At 33.8% G+C, this 15503-nt stretch overlaps 1 pseudogene; it reads left to right on the top strand.

The window, feature by feature from the left end:
* LOC112645657 (10 kDa heat shock protein, mitochondrial-like) overlaps positions 1–15503 on the top strand; it is a 76183-nt pseudogene that overhangs the window by 10435 nt on the left and 50245 nt on the right.

Genomic DNA, 15503 nt, shown 5'->3' with positions numbered 1-15503 from the left:
TTGGCTTGAGGTGATAAGGAGGGAATTCAACTTCTGTAAGAGAATCCTACAAGTGAAAAGGACATGCCCTCTACTTGGGGATTAGCTGATGAAACAAATGATCATTTAAAACAGGCACAAAAGTTACTAAAAAAGAGAAGAGCTTTTCCACTCTGCATCTATGCCTTCTGGCTGCTGCTTAATTCAGTCTTTCTACTCAGGAATCAAGGAAAATACAGAAAGAGAGGGCAATGTCTAAATGAAAATCCTTTTCTTTTCCTTGGTTTATTTATTACCTAAATAGACTTATTTTATTACATTTATATAAAATTAAATTATATAATTTATTAAATTTATAATCAAATTTGTAATTAAATTATGTTATAATTTTATTTATTATGATACATAATAGTAAGCTATCTGCTGATTACCAAAGCTGTTTTTAGTTAAAATTATTTTTGTATCAAATCAGAGAGATTCAGATACATGAACGGTACCTAACATAAAACAGTGCTACATCCACGATTATGTCTCAAAAACTCAATATTTTTAAGGTTTACATATGCAGTTATTGTGAGGAGACAACCACAGATTCCAGAAGGATACTTGCATTCTACAGTATTGGGACCATATACATGTTCATTGTTTTTATCATAACAAGGGAAGGATAGGAGGAAAGAGATTATAACTAATCCCAGTGGTAACTAATTTGATAATGTGATGTCTACTTTGCTTACCTCATATTTAAGTTCACAAAAATAAAATTAATTATCATGTGTTAAATACATGTTAGATGCCTCTGTAACGTGAGTCAAAACCAAAAATAAGCTTTTTCCCTCAAGCATTTTTTAAAACTTGTGTTAAGAACACTTAACATGAGATCTACCCTCTTAAATTTTAAAGTACATAACACAGTATACTAAACTACAGACAAGATGTTGTACAGCCAATCTCTAGAATGTATTTATTTTACATAGTGACTTTATACCCCTTGAGCAACTCCCCATATCTCCCTGCCCAGGCCCTGTCAACCACCATTCTACTCTCTGCTTCTATGAGTCTGACAACTTTAGAAACTTCATATAAGTGGGATCATGCAGTATTTATCCTTCTGTGAATGACTTCTATCATTTGCATAATGTCCTCTAGTTTCACCCGTGTTCTAGTGTTTATGTACAAATCTAACCTTTTATGGATATTGTTTCCTGTCTTGATATCACTTGAAGTTCTGCTTTGGGTTGCAACTATACTTTTTCAACCTGAGAGTAGTATGTTCATCACAATCCAAGGCTTATGATATGGTGTAAGTGTGCAAGTGCAAGTCAGCATTGGCTATGCTGCTTGCTGTATCGGTAAATGGATAATCACTATGGCAGAAGTTACACTGAAACAGGATTAAATTTTCTGAAGAATGTAGGGTTTGGAACTACATGTTTTCAAATGGAATACCATTGACATAGATTTGCAATTTTCTTAAGTGGAAGATATATCATAAAACACCTATGCAAAGTGACCAACTAGATTTGGTTTTAATATAGACACAAAGTATTTTAGTTTTTTGTTTTTGTTTTTTTCATTTTTTGAGGAGGGAGAGAACAGGAACTGGAGGGAGGGGCAGCAGGAGAAGGAAAGAGAAAATTAGAGACAAAGTTCTTTAAATTACTAAAGAAATGTTTGTCCTCCCTGGAGGGTAAGAAGGATTAACATCAGATTAGCTGGAATCGAGTAGTCTCTATATCTATGCCACAACCAAGAATGTATACCGGCTGGACTGATGGGACTAGTCACCATAAAAACTCAGGGATTACCAGAAGTGCATTTTTCTTATACCAGGAAGAAAAGTACATGAAATCTTTCCCACATGTAGAAAGAGTAAGAAATTGTGAATACTGAATGGAACATGACAGTATAAGAATGGAGAGTCTCTGCATTAAGTGCATCATTACCCATATGAGAGTCAAAGCCATTACACTTGGATTACTGGAGCTCTCCACACCACAGCATAAGCATGAGGAAGGGGTGGATAATGCCTGAGACATTGATCCTGTTTCATATATAGAGAAACATTCTGAGAAATTTATAGAAACAGGGACGCCTGGGTGGCTCAGCGATTGAGTGACTGCCTTCAGCTCAGGGTATGATCCTGGAGTTCCGGGATTGAGTCTCAACATCAGGCTCCTTGCATGGAGCCTGCTTCTCCCTCTGCCTGTGTCTCTGCCTCTCTCTCTCTCTCTCTCTCTCTCTCTCTGTCTCCCATGAATAAATAAATTAAAGATCTTTAAAAAAAAGAAATTTATAGAAACATTCTGGTAAACAATTAACAGCTTTCCCATGCAATCTGAGTAGAGTCTACAAATGCCTTCTGCCAGCAGGCTGAGAAACAGAGCGTGATGTTCCAGATGCTGTTAGCCAGGACTGCATTGAGTTAATCTAAATAAAAATCTGAATTAAAATGTTTCAACTCATCAATGTTCTAAAGAGCGACTCATTGATTTATTGATTACTTTTCTTCTTTTTATTTTTTTTCTGATTTCTTTTTTTAAACCAAATAATTAAGTAATGTAAATCTATTGACTAAGTAAAGAATGGATCAGCTAATGAAGCTTAGATCTAACAGTAGAGAGAAGATGAAAATCACGTTATTCAGATTCTGACCTGTCCCTAGAGGATGAACCAGATCTATTTACTTCACAGCATACTCTATTAAGGTCCCTCCAATTAGATAGGTAGGCTTAGTCCAATCAGCTGTGGTCAGGATGGTAGCATATAAAGTCTACATCATCATCACCACCATCTTGGGGCATACCATTTCTCAAATTAAATTTTATTCATGATGGTTTTGGAAAAAAAAAAAAAAACCTCAGGATACGTGAAGATAGAAAAAATTTGAAAATGTCCAAAAAGGGTTAAATAGTAAAGAAATATTACACATACATAGAAAAGATAAAGTAGACTAAGGGTTAATTGACCTGGTGACTTCACACTATTAGTTTTCCAGGTTTGTTTGCTCTCTTCTTACACTTAAGAGTAATCTTTTCCCAAGAGTCCCTAAAACACTCAGCTTTTGTCCTATTGACTAAAATAATTATTTGTCCTCATATCTGAACAAATTATGCCAAAGAGAAATGCTGAGAACCATTAAGTAACTCCCACACTTGGTAGTAAGAACTACTTGGATGAGAAACAGGGTAATTTCCCCCAATGAGGGTGGGGTAATTGGCAACCAATGGTATTCACTATAGACTTGTGTGTAAAAAGTTGAAAATAAAAACAATAACTTCTGCTACGCATGATTTATAGATGCTATTCTTTACTAATAGTCTAATCTGCTATACTTCCCTTCTCGTTTGAAGAGTGTGCATATATCACAATGATAAATGGGAGAAACTGAAATAATGATTAAAACAACATAAACAAGACATTAGCTAATCCATATACTTCAAATAATAACTTTTTTTTTTTTTTTTTTTTTTTTTTTGTCAAACTCAGTAAAACTTGGCTCCTGGTAAAGAAACATTTTTTTTGAATATGGTAACATGTTGTAGTGCCTTAGAAGATTTATCCTTTATTTTTTTTTTGAAGATTTATCCTTTAAATTATAGTTGCAGCAGCCCTTACTTTGATATAATTAAAATTTATCTGTTCATATGTATCCATATTTTCTTATTTTTCTTTTGTTTTCTGTTTTGTTTTGTTACTGTTTTCTTCTGTGAGCAGACATTGCTTTGGAGTTCTGCATCCAAGGAGTAATTTTGTTTGATTAAACTATAACATAAATCGAAACAGAGAAAATTGGCAAATGAATAAATACATAAATAACAAAGGTTCCCATTCTATAAAAAAAAACATACTTAGTTGGCACTACATCAACAACCTAAAATATGGACATATAATCCCAGAAATGTAGAATCATCACCTCTGATTCCTAGCTCTATGTCTCTCTATTAGTTAATCATCTATCATTTTTACTTTTGCAAGATATTGTGTTAAGGTTATAGTTGCACAAAGGCAAATAAGGCTCTGACCAAATCATTTCTTGAAAATAAAAAAGCACAAATAATTTTTAAAGCATCAGGCAGGAGTAAACCAAAACGAAAACCTGATAGAAGCACATGGGAAAACAGGGAATATCAAGCTTCACTGAAAACGTGATGAAATGTGAAATATGCGTTATTTTGTCAAGAGCTGATTATGGAGAATTTTAGAAAATAACAGCCTGTTTGCAGACTAAGTTTTACTATACAACTAGACATCCTTGTATTGCTAAAGTTCCCTGAAATATAATAGTATCTCTAAGACATTTTGACAATTTATGAAAGATTTTGCATGTATCTATGAAAAGAAAAATCCTGCTTAAATGATATATATTTAAATTAGGCACACATGGGTGGCTCAGTTGGATTAAGTGGCCAACTCTTGCTTTTGGCTCAGGTCATGACCTCAGGATCCTAGGATTGAGCCTAAACTGGGCTGACCACTCAGTGGGGAGTCTACCTGAGAATTCTCTCTCCTTCTCCCTCCTGCCCCTACCCCTGCTTATGCATGCATGAATGCAAGTGCTCTCTTTCTCTCTCCATAAAGTAAATAAATAAATCTTAAATAATTAATGTAACCTAGTCATTGGAAATTAATATTATTTTAATATTAATTAAACAACACACTTTCTTCACATCACAATCTGTAAACTAAGGAGCCATGTGCTAAATCTGCCTAGCCTTCTAGTTTCATTAAAAACAAACAAACACACAAAAAAAGTTTTATTGGAATAGAGCCATTCTCATTTGTTTACAAATTGTTCAAATTGTCTGTGGCCGCTTTCATTCTACAATAGCAGAGTTGAGTATTTGCAACAGAGATTCTTGACCTACAAAACCTAAAATATTTACTATGTAGTCATTTACAGGAAGAGTTTAGCAACTCCTGCTTTATATTCATGTGATACAGTGACTTCAAATGTTTACACTGTTTACTTTAAAATTAAATTATGTATACTTGATCAATAAATGTATTTATAAACACACATAAATATATAAAATTCTATGTAGTAGCAATCATTCTATTTTGTCACTGAGTTAATGAATTAATATGGTGGAATAAAACAGTTTTTAAAAATAACTTAAATATATTCTATGTAGTTAAAATATATGTGTATATTATATACACATATATAAATATTGCAGTGTAGGATGTCAAGGCATTTTCTTGGAACTAATACCCTCAGAATGAGTCTCTGCATATTTTTCCATAAAGCATATTCATCATGTGTCTGTTTTCCAGTTTGTATCTTAAGAACAAAGAGAGAATTTACAGAAATGTGGAGACATAGAGGTGCAAAAATCCTTTTTATAATAGACTAGTTTTTTAGAGTTGCTTTCTGTTCAAAGCAAAATTGAACATACAGAGAGTTCCCATATTCCTCTGGTTCCCCACACATGCACAGTCTTTCTCATTATCGACATCCCTCTCCAGAATGGTACAGGTGTTATAATCAAGGAAACTACACGGACACATCATAATTACCCAAAGCCCATAGTTTACATTAGGGTTCACCCTTGGAGTTGTACATTCTGTGAGTTTGGACAAATATACAATAATATGTACCCACCATTACAGCATCATATCGAGTAGTTTCACTGTCCCCAAAATCCTCTATGCTCTGCTTTTAGATCCTTCCTTCCCCTTTAACTCCTGGCAACTACTGATCTTTTTATGTCTCCACATTTTTCCCTTTTCTAGAATGTTATACAGTCGGAATTATACAGTATGAAGGCTTTTCAATTGGTTTATTTTACTTACCAATATGGATTTAAGATTCTTCTATGTCTTTTCATGGTTTGATAGCTCATTTTGTTTTGTCCTTGAATAACATTTTATTGTCTTGGATGCACCCTAATTTATCCTTTCACCTACTTAGGAACCTCTGGGCTGTTTCCAAGTTTCAGCAATTGTGAATACAGCTGCTATAAACATATATGTACAGGCTTTTGTATGGACATAAATTTTCCCTATTTGGTTTTAATTGATTTTTTAAATATCTATTTTAAAGTGTTTTCATTCATACCCTTAATTGCATTTTAACACCTTATTTTAATAAATATTTCTGCAAAATTTATCTTAGATTTAATAGAAAAAACATGGCTTGTACCTTTCAGACATATGTCATTTGTAATACTTTGTTGATCTATATTTTCAATAATAAGAAACCATGGCACAAATAGTTTTTTTTTGCAAACAAATGTGGCTGACCCTTTGTGTGGTTAAGAGCAAAAATGTGCTCATGAACTAGAGGGTGTTGTATCAGGTTCAGAGGGTTCCACTTTGCAAAAGAAATGGGAAACTCCAGTTATTCCATTTTATAGTACATATGTGATAGTTTTACTGTGGTAGAAATACATATATAATCTTACTTAATTCTCAAAACATTTCTGCCAAGTAGTTGTAGGCCCTCACTACATTTGAGAAAAGCACAAGACAAACAGCAGAGCCAGGTCTTGAAAAGTCAGAGTATTTTTTGACTTCCTCAAAGTCTATGTTGTACTTACAGTAACACAATCCCCCTTTACTAAAGAAAACTTTAAATATTTGTGTCTCTGCCTCTCTCTGTGTGTCTCTCATGAATAAATAAAATCTTCAAAAAATATTTGAATTCTAAAATTTCTATGTATTCTATGTACATCATCAAAGATCCTGTAGTCACTTATCTTTGGACTCATACTCCTTGTCTGAATTTCTGTGATAAAATGAGTAGACAGTGCTGTACCCAATGAACAGTAATTATCAGAGCATCCCCTTCCAGCAGGAGCAGGTTAAAGGATGCTATGACACTTTTAGGTGACATGGAACTGTCAGGCGTCATGATATATGCTGGCTGCTATTCTCTTTATCCTCTTAAAAGGCATGAGGAAATTAAAACTCAGAGAATGTCATGCAGTTAGATGATTTGCAGCCAAATATCAAACTTCTGACTGTCTGATGCCAGAAATGATACAGTTTCCACTCTATCACACTGTCTTATATTTGTGAGTGAAAGTGAATAGACAACATTCATTCATTGAAAGAGTGTTTATTGAGTGTTACTATGTATGTTGAACTGTGCTGTAAGTAGATAAAAACAAACCAAAATCCTCTTGTTGGCCAATTCCCTACAAGAGTCATTTCATCAACAGACATGAAAAGAGCCTCACCATCACTGATCATCGAGGAAACATAAATCAACACTACAATGAGACATCACCTAACACTTGTCAGAATGCTTAAAATCAACAACACAAGAAACAACAGGTGTTGGTGAGAATGTGGAGAAAAGGGAACAACACTTTGCACTGTTGATGGGAATGCAAACTGGTACAGTCACTCTGGTAAACAGTATGGAGTTTCCTCAAAAAGTTAAAAATAGAGCTGTCCTATGATCTAGCAATTGTACCACTGGGTATTTAACTAAAGAACACAAAAGTCACTAATTCAAAGGAATGCATGCACCTTTTACATATAATAGCCAAATTATGGAAACAGTCCATTCACCCATCAAGGGATGAATGGATAAAGATGAAATATTATTCAGCCATAAAAAGAATAAAATCTTGCTATTTGCAATGACATGGATGGAACTAGAAGTATAATGCTAAACAAAATAAGTCAGCAAAAGACAGATACCATATGATTTCACCCACATGTAGACTTTAAGAAACCCAACAGATGAGCAAAGGGGGAAAAAGTCAGAATGACAAATCAAGAAACAGACACTTTTTATTTAAGTTTTTAATTCTAATTCCAGTTAGTTAACATACAGTGTTATTTAGTTTCAGGTGTACAATACAGTGATTCAAAAGTTCCATACATCAGACTCTAAATTATAGAGAACAAACTGAGGGTTACCTGGAAGGGAGGGGGCTAGGGTGATGGATTAAGTAGGTGATGGGGATTAAGGAGCACACTTGTGATGAGCACTAGGTGACATATAGAATGGCTGAATAACTATATTGCATGCCTAAAACTAATAAAGCACTGTAAGTTAAGAAAATAAAAATAAAGAACCATGGCATCTATTAGTTAAAGGGTCCTGCATTTCTTATGCTCTGATAAGCGCTGTGATAGATTTAATAATAGATTTATCATAGAGTACTACAAAAACAATAAATATATGGTTTAATCTACTAACACTTTTTTTTTTCCAGATGGAGTATGGAGACAGTCTGGAAAGCTTTCCAAAAGAGATGGTGCTTCTGTTAAGCTTGATGAACAAGTAAGCGTACTCACATCAAGAAAGGTAATCTAATGTATAAAACCATGACAAAGAATAATATCTTAATAGAATGTCTAAAAAAATAGCACACAGATATTAAGATGTTGAGAAATGTTAAGCATGAAAATATAAACAGAGGAAGAACATGGAGGAATTCCCACACAGAATGGGTAAAACATAAAGACTTGTGTGAAGACAGTAGTCAAAGAGATGAAAAGAACTTGGGAAGATAGTTATCATTTACAAATGGGAGATTTACTGATGTAGGTAAGTAAGAGGAAGAGGTAGACTGGCTTCCCACAAGTTCCTAGATTGGCCAATTGTGAGAAGAGTGACAAAAATAATTGAAATGAAGTAGGGCAGCTGGGAGTACTACATTTTCAGTATGGGGATAGATGAAAATATAATAGAAGAGGCAGGAAGAGAAGGGAATGGCATGCTGGGGAAGGGATGTCACTGAATTTATAATCAACATGGGAATAACTGAAATTATAACACCACTGACCACTGGATCTCCCAACCTGAGCATATAGCACAAGTCCCCATTTCTTTGGACTTCTTTAACTTATCTCAGCGATTTTTGTTAATCAGTCTTGAATATATTTTGTTAAATCTGTCTATACTAGTTATATAGTTCTGACATTGTATCTCATAGCTTTTTTTTGTAGATGTCTTAGAATTTCCAACATAAATGATTAATTTGTGAATATATTTGTACTTTTTCAGTTTCAAATCTTTGAATACTTTATTTCTTTTCATGCGTTATTACACTTGTCAGACAGCCAGTATACTGAAGAATACAAATTCTGGGTGTGGACATTCTTGTCATATTGCAGTCTAAGGGGAGAATATTAAGTTTTTCATAATTAAGTTGTAGATGTACCCTTTAATTCCTAATGTGCTGAGAGTTTTTACCATAACGGACGGTGTAATTTGCCACATGTTTTTTCTGTACCCATTGAAATGATCAAATGTTTAACCTACTTTAGTTCTTTCAACATGATGAGCTACATGTATTGATTTTCCAATGTAAAACAAACTGCAGACCTAGGACAAATCCTACTTGTTAATTATGGAGTAAGATTTTTTTTATATACTGAGAGATTTGATTTGGTAACATTTTGTTAAGGATTTTATCGATGATAATGTCATGTTGTTTTCTTGTGATTTTTTTTCATGTTCTCCTATCACGAGTAGAATTGATCTCAAAAAAGGAGCTGCTAATTGATCATTCCTTCTCTAGGAAAGAGAACTTGTCCATAATTGGTACACTTTATTCCTAATTGTTTGATAAAAATCACCAATCTTTTGATGCCTATATAAGTGTGAAGTTTTTTTGTGGGTAAATTTTTATTCTAAGGGTAGATATAAAACTATAAACATTTTCTATTTCCTTTCAATCCAGGTTGAATAATCTGTGTACTTAGAGAAATGAATCAAATTTTTTTCATTAAGTTGCCAAGTTTGTTGGCATTCGGTTTTTTGTTGTTGGCATTCAAGGTATGCTCATGATCTATCTACTATTCAAAGAATCTCTAAGGACGTATCTTCTTCTTCTCCAATGTAATATAAATTATAGAAATTATGCTCTCTTTCTCTCATTATAAATAGAAGTTTATCAATATTACCAATATTATAAAAAAGCTTTTGTTTCTATTGATTTTCCTTATTGTTTCTATTTTATTGATTATCATTCTCATCTTTTAAAAATTTTGTTTATTTATTTTGAGAGAGAGAGAGACTGCATGTGAGCAGCAGGGGACAAGGTGAGGGAGAGGGAGAGAGAGAATCTTAAGTGGCCTTCATGCCCAGCAGGGAGCCCAGTGCAGAGCCTAGTCCTACAACCCCAAGATCATGAGCTGAGCCAAAAATAAGAGTCAGACGTTTAACCAAATGGGCCACCCAGGGAGCCCTAGAGGGATCTCTTAAATAGGTTACTTACACCATTAATTTTACACCTTCATTCTTTTTCAATATGAACATTTAATACCATATTCTACTTTTATATTCTATAGTCACTTATTTTGGGGTTCAAATCTCTTGTCTGATTTTCTATGTATTTATTCTAATTTTAGAGTTAACGGTCATTATTTGCAGGCTTTGCCCAACTATTCAATGTTGGATTAAATTACTAGAATCCTGGCACTTGAAATTTGCCTGCATTTATATGCTAAATGATATGAGCCTACAGATAGGGAGGATATAAATTAATATTTATTTTACCTCAGTTGCTCTTATGTGTTCCTTGCATGTAATTATTTTAATTAATCATCATAATATCCCTATTAGGTAGACATTTTTCCCATGTTAGGATTGAGTAGAATACAGGTCAAGTCACATCCTCAAAGTTGCAGAGGGTATAAATGACAGAATCAGAATTCAAGCTTAGGAAGCACGATACTGGTAATCAAAATGTTTGGAGATTGTGTAGAGGGTGATTAAGGAGTTAAAAACACACATGCGCAGGCAAGAGTGAATAGGACAGACATAAGTGGTTTGCTTTCAAATGACTCTTAATTATTGGATAGAAGACAAATCTAGATTTGGATATTAATAATATAAGTAAATTATGGAATAATCATAACAATGATAATAAAGACCTTTTAAGTACCATTTACATATATCTAAAACTAGTTTTGTGTCTTTAAACACAGACTTCCTCTTATGTATCTATGGTTAGAGATAAGCTACTGCATACGGTTTTTCAGACTGTATAATAGATACTTCAGGGTGCTTTCATACTAACATTTGTCTGAATACCTCTTGGGGTGTGTACTGTGAGGACTCTGTACAGTACTGTGCTGACAATGAAGAGTCATACCCCTTGGCTAGCAAGCTTTCCCAGAAAAATATCTGTTAATCTTTCCTTATCTCTTTTTACTTTTTTTTTTTTTCTCTTTTAAAGGCCTTTTTCTTTTTGATTTTGAGACACTGGCAAATTTCTAAAATCAGAGCATGCTCTTTACTACTATAATCCTACTCTTTAGTAAAGTCTTCTCTAAATATAAGTCTGGATTTATTTTTCAATTTGACAATATAAATCCTAGTTCTATCCTACCTGACATTAGAGAATGAGCATGCCATAAGGCCCAAGTCTTGTCTAATTATCAGATACCACTGGTTCTTCTTTTTTTTTTTTTCCTTTTTGAGATCTCCTTAGATTTTAATATAATCTTCACCATCTGAAAAACTTTTTTTGGATAAGCCCATTCACTTCTGTATTAGTCTTTGTTGGAGCATTTGTGTTTTTAAACTGCACTACAAAAGTAGGGCTCTGGAAGTAGAGATGATGCATTGACATAAGAAAGTATTTTCAGTTATTCTGAATATTACAAAGGATAACATACTCCCATGATCAATTGCCAAGTATTGGGTAAACACAATGAGAAAAACACTGTCCTATAAGTTTAACTAAATAAAACTGAGTGGAAGAGGGAGAGAAAACAACGTTCTTTCATAATTAACACTGAAAGTAAACAATATTTTTGTAGATACAAAAGAAGTAAAACCCTAAATAAGGAAGAAATAGTCCTCACAATTTCTTCTAGTTCACATTAAGAATATATGTGCTGCTGAAGCGAGCATAAGCTCACATTAAGAAAGCACACAAAATTTTAGGGCAGTAAAAATACTCTGATATTCTAATGACAGATATACGTTATCACACATTTGTCTAGACTCACAGAATATAACACTAAAAGTGAGTTCTACTATAAACTGTGGCTATTAGGTAATCATGATGCATCAGTGCAGGTTCATCTGTTGTATCAAACATACCACTGTGGTGGGGGATGCTGATGGCACAGGATGCTGTACATGTAAAATGACAGGGCATATGGGAAATCTCTGTATCTTTCTCCCAATTTTGCTATGAAAATAAAACTTCTCTAAAAAAGGTGTCAAAAAAAAAAAAAAAAGAGAGAGAGAGAGAGCAAATACTCAATATCACCGACCAAACCAGAATACTATGCTGCCAATCTTGATGAAATAAATGTGCTGTGTCAGAGTCTGTTGGAGAGTAGACAAACATGTGTCACCAGAAGTAATTTTGTAGGTAAGATGACTTGTACTTTGGAATAAAAGGAATAAAAAGGCTACCGTTTTGCCTATTATGGCAATTTTTATCAAGTCATATTCAGAAATGTTGCTAGATGTTAAGAAAAACGTCACTATTAATTGCTCTACTGGATCTATCCTAATGAAATGCAAGGCTTCTGGAACTTTTATTTTTATATGTCATGAAGTTTTGCATTGGGAAAAAAATGGAAATCATTCAGCCCTTTGGCTTCTGTATTTTTTATGTGCCATAATACTATCAAAGAATGATAGTGTATTAGTGATTGAGACAGAAATGAAAGATGTCATGACAACAACAACAAAAGAATTCAAAGTATATTTTGAATTAAAATATAAAAATAAGGAACCTTATGCTAACGTAAGACTTTTCAATATGGCAGTAGAAAATATTAATATTTATAATGTTTTTCTCTGCCCAAAGCATACTTCCTCTGAATTGATTTGTTCATTTAACAATTTATATGATCAACCTTATATTTGTTTTTATGATGGATTGAGGACATATGGAGAAATTATGTTTATTTTACCTCAAGTTATATTTTTAAGTTCTTGCATTATTCACACCTAATACAATTTTGCAAGACTGATATAGAAAGAAACAACAACAAGACAAAAAACAAAAATACAATTTTGTAAGACTGATACATCAAGAAATAACAATAACAACAAAAACCCAAATTAAATATTCTCTTGTAAAGCACAAAAGAAACTCTAATGTATATGTATGTTCTCCTTTCAATACTTTATTTTCATAGTGGAGCTAGATTTTTGTCTGTTGGAATGACTAGCCCCACAGATTCATCTGGGATGATAATAATGTAAGAGATAATCATAGGAACTTTCCTTCACGACATCAAAGGGTTATCTTCAGGACATCCCATAGTATCAAAGCAACTCTCACCAATTCTGACCATCTTTTTTTTTTAATTTTTATTTATTATGATAGTCATAGAGAGAGAGAGAGAGAGAGGCAGAGACACAGGCAGAGGGAGAAGCAGGCTCCATGCACCGGGAGCCCAACGTGGGATTCGATCCCGGGTCTCCAGGATCACGCCCTGGGCCAAAGGCAGGTGCTAAACCGCTGGGCCACCCAAGGATCCCCCAATTCTGACCCTCTTATAAATGTGTAGAATTTCCTATTTACTAGTTGAGACAAACATGGGAGACAGGAATGAAAAAAAAAAAAAAAGGAATGAAATGGATTTCAGTAGTCAGTTAATCAGCTAAGTAACTCAAAGTAAAAATCTAAATACGCTGAAACTAGAGGTTCTATTTTATACCTGTAGCATGCAGGTAGTTCTTATTCTCCCCATATTAAAGCCATGGATTTTATTTCCACTGTGGGGAGAGCATATATGTATGGATTAGAAACATTTTTTTACACTGGTAGTAAAAATTCATATTGAGACATTGGCTTTCGTATTATTTGCCACATCTTTCATGTCCAGTGGCTTATCAAATAATTTTTACTAATAAATACTGCTCTTTCTCTGAGACTTGTGAAAAGTTTCTACATATATGCATTGACATTAGCTGTAATTCCATCTACACACATCATATTCCCCCTCCCACCATAGCTAGTAATTAAAGTGTGCAGACATGGTTTCAGGCACATGTAACCTGTACAGTCCCACGGGGCCTTTTCTTAGAAAGATCTCAAACTCAGTGCAGTGGCCTGCTGTAGCCATCTTTAAATTATCAATAATCTTTGAACAAGAAGATCTGCATTTTAATTTTTCACTGGGTCCCACAAATAGGATAATTCATCCTAAGAGTATGAGATTATTATGGCCAACTATAATTCTGACATCTTCACTCTCTTACTCAAACATTCTCAATACCACCCTAATCATGCTTAGAAAATCCAAAGTAAAAGCATACTCTGGGATTCAATACTACACTTGCAACTTCTACACGTATCTCCTTGCAATTGCCTGACTCCTAGAAGCTTCAATACACATTTAATGTTTTCCAGTATACTGTTTTTTTTTCATACTGTTAACTGTCTGCATTGCTTTTTACCCCATTTCTATTGTCCAAATCTGTCAAACACACTTCTAAATGACATCTTCTCCATGTATTCTTATCTGAGTCCTATCTTGCAGAGCAATCTCCCTGCTCTCAATTCGCCAGTATTGTTTCTACACAGAATTGTTGCACTTCAATTTCTTTACTGCATTAACATATCTATTGGTAATCGTATTTAGTACGAGGCTCTTCTGAATGTAGAAGGATTTATTTTGTGTTCTCACAAAGCTCTCCTAAGCAGCTCTTCTCCAAACACTGACTCAAGACTCCAAGTTGCTTCTATCTTGCATCTCTGCTTTCTGGAAACGTTTAAATAACTTAAGTTATATATATAGCAGAAGAGTAAGAGAAAATACATGGTTTTGCAGAATATTTTTTAGGGTCAAGGCCTGGAATTGGCATGGCTCATGTCACTTTCGCTCACAATTCATTGTTAAGTACTTGGTCCCTTGGCCCCAGCATAATTGGAGAGGTTGGGAAGCATAGCCTCCTTGTATTCCTAAGAGGAGGAAACAATGTGGTTGATTCACAGCATATTAACCTCTGCCAAACTTCAAAGGAGAGAATATATCCAATTCACTTTCCTTCCATTTTATACTATCTCAGCCACATCTTTGGATTGTAGGACTTAAGCCAATATTTGTTGAATGGATGATTCAATGAATCTGAAGGGCTAACTTCCCTGAAGAGTCCTGCAAATCTTATCATTTATGTTCACTTATTCAAACTCATAGCCTGAAACATTCACTCTTATTGCTTCCAGTTTAGAAAGATTTATAAAATAAATAGAAGAAAGCATTTAAAAAAGAGAGAGAAAACATCATTTTGAAGCTATGTTTTGTTTGTATCTGAAAAAACATGTAAATAAAGATTTAATATGTGATTACTGCCTTATGTGAAAATATTCATTTCTTTAGAAGACAAGAAAATAAGGACAGGCATGAAAACAAATTCAGCAAGTTGCTTTGAGTTATTGGAATAATTTGAGGAGGATGTAAGATATGATAAAATGGTAACTTTTGAGATCTGGATGGTGAAATAAAGTAGTATATGAATATGTGCTGACCCCAGATATAAGAAATGTAAGGACCAATAAGGACCTAGTATTGATAATATACTAAGTGTCCTGAGACACCAGAGACCTCAATATTCATGAGGTACTCATTATATATGAGGT

Source organism: Canis lupus, chromosome 1 (genome assembly GCF_003254725.2).
Source record: "Canis lupus dingo isolate Sandy chromosome 1, ASM325472v2, whole genome shotgun sequence".
NCBI lineage: Eukaryota > Metazoa > Chordata > Mammalia > Carnivora > Canidae > Canis > Canis lupus.
Note: the sequence above shows the minus strand (reverse complement) of the source record. Positions and strands in the feature narration are given on the sequence as shown.